This window comes from Balaenoptera musculus, chromosome 8, assembly GCF_009873245.2.
Source record: "Balaenoptera musculus isolate JJ_BM4_2016_0621 chromosome 8, mBalMus1.pri.v3, whole genome shotgun sequence".
Taxonomy (NCBI): Eukaryota; Metazoa; Chordata; class Mammalia; order Artiodactyla; family Balaenopteridae; genus Balaenoptera; species Balaenoptera musculus.
The window spans coordinates 11929758-11936744 of NC_045792.1; the positions used below are offsets into that span (position 1 = coordinate 11929758).

Consider the following 6987-nt stretch of genomic DNA (forward strand, 5'->3'; position numbering starts at 1 on the left):
AAATTGCATTATATTCATAAAATGAAATGTTTACACAGCAACAACACATAATACTTGATCATTCACTATGACTGCTTCCTTAGCAACATGAATGACTTTTAAAAACACCGTTAAATGGATAAAATAATCACAAGAATATATATAGCACAATCCCACTTAAACAAAATTTAAAAAATAGAAAATTAATCATGGTGTTGTTTGGCGTTACATACATAGGTGATAATTGTAAAGAAAAGTCAGAGAATAATAAACACAAAGTTCAGAACTGTGGTACCCTTGGAGGGTGGGGGTGTATCATCGGGGAGAGGCACACAGGAGGCAAAAGCAGAATTCTTAATTCCCTCCTCAAACCTGTTTCCTCCTCCACTAAGTCCCCACCTCCAGAGTTACATTTGATTTTTCTCTTCCTCTCACATCCCTGTAATTAACCAACCTCTAAAACACCCCAATTCTGCCCAAGTCTTGCCATTTCCTCTACTTTACTCTGGGTTAAGCCTCCATCAACCTCTCGCTAGGACTGTTGCAATAGCTTCCTCCGGGTCACTCATGACCATATAATTCATTCTCCAAGATCATCCAAGTGATCTTTTCAAAATCTAAGTCAAATCATGTCCTTTAAACTGTCCAAAAGCTTCCCTTCACACTCAGAATAAAATCCAAATCTTTATCAGTCTTCAGGGCTTCATTTTATCTGTTCTGTGCTTACTTCTCTAACCTTAGCTCCTCACACCCTTTTCTTAGCTCACTAGGTTTCAGCCAGCATGGCTTTCTACTTCTCAAACCTGCCAAGCTGATTCCCCCTCTTAAGGCTTTTACAGGAATGACCTTTTCCTGGCTCTTGGCTTAGCTGGCTTCATCTCAGCACTTAAGCCTCAAATAAATGTAAGCACAAATGTTACCTTCTCAATGAAGCTGCCTCTAATCCGCCCATTAAAAATGGCACCACTGCCACCAGCAATCACTTATCACTTCACCGTCTTTCATTCTTGACAGCACTTATCCCGATCTATTAGTTTAGTGATAAACTCCACCCAGAACCAAAGTCCCACAAAAGCAGGGATCTGTCAGTCCAGCTCAGTGTGGTACGGAGCAGTGTCAGGCGCATGGCAACAAATATCTGTTGGATGAACAAAAAAGTGAATTTTTACTTTAAATAAATATGTAGTATTTTCTGACAGTGACGTGAAAATCAGAAAAACCAGTGAGAGGTATTACAGACGGAAAGAAACTTTGAAAATCACTGGAAAAGCATTAATCTAAGAGGAATTCTAGTTGAAGCCTTTTCTCAACAGTACTAGTAATAGATCACATCCTAAGGACCATTAACGAATGATTTGTGAAAGTTTCACATAGCCAGAGTCCTGAGCTAGGGAGGTGTGTCATCTGTTTAACTCTCCTAATTCAACCTGAGTTCAATCATGAATCTGCACTGAAATTTGAGCAAGTTATTTACCTCTCTATGCCTGCTCTCTCATTTGTAAAATGAAACTATTAATAGCTATTTCATAGGGTCATTGTGAAGTTTAAATGAAAAAAGTTTTTAAAGCATCTAGCTGCACCTGGCCTAGCAAGTGGTTAATACATTGTAGTTATTATTATGAAAACTGAGTAGGAAAGTCCAGAAAAATGGGAGAGTTTATGAGTCAAATAACCCCCAGGCACCTCTGCTTCTAGCGGAGGTAGACTAATTATATACAATGTACTGGGACCATAGGCCAGGACTAAATCCTTTTCCCTCCAAAAAGAAGACCAATGTACACAAGGGTAATACGTAAGTATGGACAAAGCACTTTGAGAACACCAAGGGAGTGACTCTCTTCAAGAAGGTCAGCCACACATAAACCTGAGTCTTAAAAGAGGTCACAGGAATTCCTAGATGAAAAATAAGGGGGAAAGGCACAAATAAGTGAAAGTGAGAAATGCAGTGTGGCTGGTGTGGAGCGTGAGGGAGAAGGGCTGGAAGATGAAGACGGGCCTGCAGGACCAGATGGCAAGAGGCTAAGGTCCTCTGTTTACAAGTCTGCACTTTATCCTTCAGGGAGATGAAGTGGGGGGGGGGGGGGGAATCTAACATGTTAATTTGGTACCAATCCTTCTAAAGAAGGCAAAACACATTTTTATGAATTTAAACCTAAACACCATATAGGTCCACCAACTGTTATGTCTAAAATGGAAAATAAATGTTAAGCCTAAATTCTTGAGAACACGAGCAATTTGCTTAACAATGACTGACACTGAATCTATTCTCAAGTTTCATTACTTTGATGAGCCTTGTTATCATGATCATCATAATGACAAAAGCAGATAATATCTACTGAGTTCACTATTTACCTTGGAGTATGTTGTTTTCTTTGTGATATCATTCAATTCTCACAACACCTTTATAAGTGGTACTATTATTAACCCCATTTTACACATCGGAAAACTAAAGCAAAGAAAGGCTAGTTAGATGGCTAGTGAGTGAAAGAAGATTGAAATCTAGGCTGACTCCAAAGCCCTCAAATTAAACCAATCTGCTGAATTGAAACTGCTCAGTTCATTTACATCATTTGCTAAAAAATTGTATGTGTACCTACTGTATTTTAAAGCATCATGCTAGGTCAGCAATTCTCAAATTTTACTGTACATTAGAATCACCTAGGCAGATTCCTAGATTCTGATTCAGTAAGTCTAGGGCAGAATTTCCAGAGATCTGCAATTTTAACCATTAGTTCAATCAATTCCGATTCACTTGGTCCAAGAACTATCCTGTGATAAAACATGTGCTAGGTGTCCTAGAGATCTGAGTATATTTGAGCCTCTGTCTCCGTGAGTTTACAATCTAAAAGAGACAGAAACAAGATACCCAAACAGTACATACAAAGCAATACAGGAAAAGTAGTATAAACAAAACGGCAAGAGAGACTTCAAGGAAGAAGGATCATCTGTAATGAAATGAAGACGAGTAGGATTTCATGAAGAAAGGGAACATGTTTCCCACAGACTTTCAGGAATAATGTTACATACAAAGGAAGGTACGACAAGTAGACAGCTTGGCAGGAACAGAGGATCTGCATTTAGGAATGCAAAAATAATGTCAGTAAAAAGTAGAGGCTGTAGAATGCCCTCAATATCAACCTGAACACTATGGGCTTTATTCAGTGCTGGCACTGGGAAACTGCTAATGGTTTTTGAGGAGGGAAATTATAAATTACAGCAATATTCTTTGGAAGAGTCCTCTGATGAAGCTATGCAAGATCAAGTAGATCGAGAACAACGGGAATAGTTAGGCTGTTAGCATTCCAATCCCAAAGAAATAAAAGCTAGAACACAGTAGTGGCAAAGAAAAAGGGAAGAATGGTACCTCTTAACAATGAATTGCATGCAGGGCAAAGGCAACAATCACAGCTAAATGATTTCTTCACCCCTTAGGTCCAAATTGTATTACTATCAGTTTCATATTACTCTTTACAACTTTTTCTATACAGCCAACTAGGCCCAAAATATACAGAGTTCACTTATTTAAAACACAGCCCATGACTAAGATGTCAGCTAACAGGTCTCTGAGCAGACAAAATACATGTCACATAGTTGATACACTAAAAAAAAGTATTTATATATATATTATATTTAACATATATATAAATGAAAGAACATTATTCAGAGCTATATAATCTCATTCTATACAAAGTTCTAACAAAGGTAAGCATCTAATTTCCAAACCCACAGCAGTTTGGAAGCAAATATTAGAAGGGGAAAAGAGCCTGCTATAAGTGGAAATACTTAAGAGTCTGAGGTTCAAGAGAAGAAATGAAAACTATAAAAAAGCACACACAATCACTCAGGGTAAATTCTCCACAACTGTTTATTGACAGGTACACATGATTCCCGGAAAAATGAAATTAATGAGAATCTTCCTTAATGTCCCAAACACCTACCACAAAAAGAAAACTTTTAAACATTCTTTAAAGCTAAATATTTTAAAACAAATATTTACCTGATTAGAAGGTAATTTTTAAAGGACGGCTGATACATGCCAGCACAGCCCCTCTCATCAGTAACCAAGACATAGTCAATAGTTAAAGGTAAGAAAGATATATTTTATAACACACAAAGTTTGAAGATAATAAGAGTGCTTTCATAAGGCATCTAATCAAGAATGTGGTCCCACTGGTAAACTTTAATTTGGGCAATACTTTCCTGATGGCTGTGCCTTTGAATTCTATGTTCCAAATAATACAAAGGCATCCTCAACAAAAATTAAAGCTATTAAACTGGTCTTAAATACACCCTATAAATGTACCTACTGAAGTCAGGCAACATCATTTGACACTCAACGCCCTGTAACAATAAGCTGTGTGACAACTTTTAAAAGGACTTTAAACATGGCAACACATGAAGGCCTCTCACTTTGTTCACCAACACTCATTAACGTTTATTATAATACTACTCATACAAGGACCTCACCTATTTTATAAACAGATGAAAACGCCATTTTTATGGGGGGAGTTAAGATGTTAACTGACTCAAAGTTATACTTAAGTTTATGATTAAGTTACTAAAGCCATGAACCTGCACCTTTAATCATGTAGAAAAAGTATACCATACATTAATTACTGGAGTAAGGAAGTATGGGTTTCAGCTTGAGATTTTTTAAATAGCAGAAAAGCAAAATTAGTGTATTAACACTGTAAGATTAAAATAAAATTACTTTAAAGATGCTGTAGGGATGAATCAACTACATGGAACTAGGCCTCTCATATTTCTCAGACCCAGCAAAGGATAGAGAAAATTAAAGCACACACTTATTTCAAAAATTTCACAAATGATCAGGCAACATTAAGCTATCAAAGATTAAGATTATGGTACAATTTGCTACACCTTATAAATATGTAAACAAATGAAGCAGTCAATCGCACCAGGTGGGTTCCACTCTACCTCCCCACCTCCCCATCCATCTCCTTATAATCATCCTTGTTCTCTAGAAACATACATGAAGACACTAATTGAAGCCAAAGAAATGTGCCTTGGCGAGAGTGTTTGTCAAACTGCAACTTGTGACCCATATATCAATTTAGTGGGTTTAGTCAGCATTTTTTAATGGAAAAGAATGAAATATAATAGAAATTATCAGTATGCATCATTAGTAACAAGGGTAAATACTGCTTTGTGAAACTTTTCACTCCTATGTCGGTAAGTACTAGATCATGATGTAAAATGTACTTCTAACTATGGAGCATGATTTTTTAAAAAGTTTGAAAGCTCCTACCCTAGAGATTTAGATCAAATGCCTCAGGACTCAAAGGCTGAATGTCTTCATTAGTCCTCCGAACCGACACATAATCTCTTAGCTCAAGATGGACTCGTGGAAACCAATTTAAGAGCTCCAGGGCAGCATAAAAAGAATGGGGACATGCCTCAACTAAACCTGTATCTGGACCTGAAAGAACTGCTAACTTCCCCAAACAACAGACCTAGGCGGTGCCTACAAGCTTCTGGTAGCTTAGCAACCTTCAGAGTAGAGCTCCTCCTTCCTCCACTGACTATAAACAGTTCTAGTCTTCAAACCAACTTTCCTGAACTTCAACTTCTAGAATCACTGTGCCCCAAGAGAAGACAGTATTAAATCTCCTTCTCGCTTCACCAATTCCCAGTATGTCTTCCTAGAAGAGAACCTTGAACTCTGTACTCCCCATTCTCAGCGGAGAATGAAGCTCCTCACAGATCCCTACCCTCCCCCTTTCCCAGATCCCAGGACGGGGTACCCTCCTCCCAGGCCCCATCCTACTCCAATCGCCTCACTGTCAGTTAATTGTCTTGGGGGCAGAATGATTCTCCCAAAAGCCCTTATTAAACTACCGCATCCTTCTACCAGCCCCCGGCAGGAGCAGGCCTAGAGTCCCAAGAGCCTGGGAATGCCAGTCCGCTCCGTGCCCCACCAAACCTCCCTCGGGAAACGTCCTTTATTTTATTTTTGATTTTTTGATTTTTTTTGATTCAGTGGTTCAGAGGCAAGTTTCCTATTTCCCCAGCAGCCCCAAAGTCGTCTCCATCTCCTACCAGCCAGGGGGCATCTCCTCATCCCCCACGCCCCCGGGGCACAGGGAGAAGTCCGGATTCTCAGGAATTCGGACAGGCTCCCCCAGACGCCCTCCTCCAACCCGGGCCCCGACTCCCTCTCCCAGCCCAGGCCCTCCCCGCGCCGCCTCAGCCCAGGCCCGGCCCCATCTTCCCTCCGGACCGGGCAGATGTCCCATCCTCCCCTTCGCCCAGGCAGGCCTCGTCCCGCTCCGACTTCTTCCCGCTGTTTCCTTGCACGGCACCCCGGCTCCGGAGGGGAGCCCCTCGGGCCTCGAGAACCCGGCAGAGCCGGCAGGCCCGGGCTCCACTCACCCCTCAGCCCGGGAGGCGGGGGAGCTGCTGCGGCGGCTCCTCGGGCTGCGCCTCTCCTCCCCCCTCCCGGCCGCCGCCGTGGCCGCCGCTCAGCCTCCGGCCTGCTCCCGGCCGGCCGCAGACCGGATCCGCTTCACCTCGTCCCCAACTCCGGCCGCCGGAGCCCAGTGTCCTGCATTGACCCGGAAGCAGCTTTCTCGGCCCAACAACAACACGTGACCCCGTCGCACGTGTCACGTCCGCTGCGTGACTGGGAGGGGGCGCCGGAGGAGCGGGTCCTCCCCGACCGGGCTGGGGTTGCCATGGCGACGGGGATGTCTGTGCCGGCCTGGTCGACCCTAGAAACACACCTCATCTGCTCTTTCTCTTGCCCGTCGTGAGGGGACACCCTGGGTGCAAAGGAGGAGTACAAATTGTCACATCAGAGTGGAACAGGGGCAGGTCAGAGCAGAGCCCGGGCCTCTGCGAGGGTGCTGTCTTACAGAAAAGGAGCATTAAGTTGAACCTTCCAGACTTACTTAGGACTTCGTCCTGATTCTGTCACTAGTTTGCCGTATGACCCTGATCAATTCACTTCCTGTCTCTGTCTTCAGTGTCCTCAATAGCGAGCTCTAG

The 6987-nt window shown here is 42.3% G+C and overlaps 1 protein-coding gene across 2 annotated transcripts in view; it reads right to left on the reverse strand.

The window, feature by feature from the left end:
• LOC118899230 (tubulin-specific chaperone cofactor E-like protein) overlaps nt 1-6552 on the reverse strand; it is a 151597-nt gene extending 145045 nt beyond the window's left edge. The window contains exons 1-2 of one of the 2 annotated variants that reach the window (XM_036860605.1): nt 6373-6552; nt 4691-4700 (exon numbers count right to left, since the gene is read on the reverse strand). The gene's annotated coding sequence lies outside the window, so the exon portion shown is untranslated. The remainder of the gene's footprint in view (nt 1-4690; nt 4701-6372) is intronic. The other variant, XM_036860607.1, reaches the window with a different exon arrangement.
• Nucleotides 6553-6987: the final 435 nt, after the last annotated feature.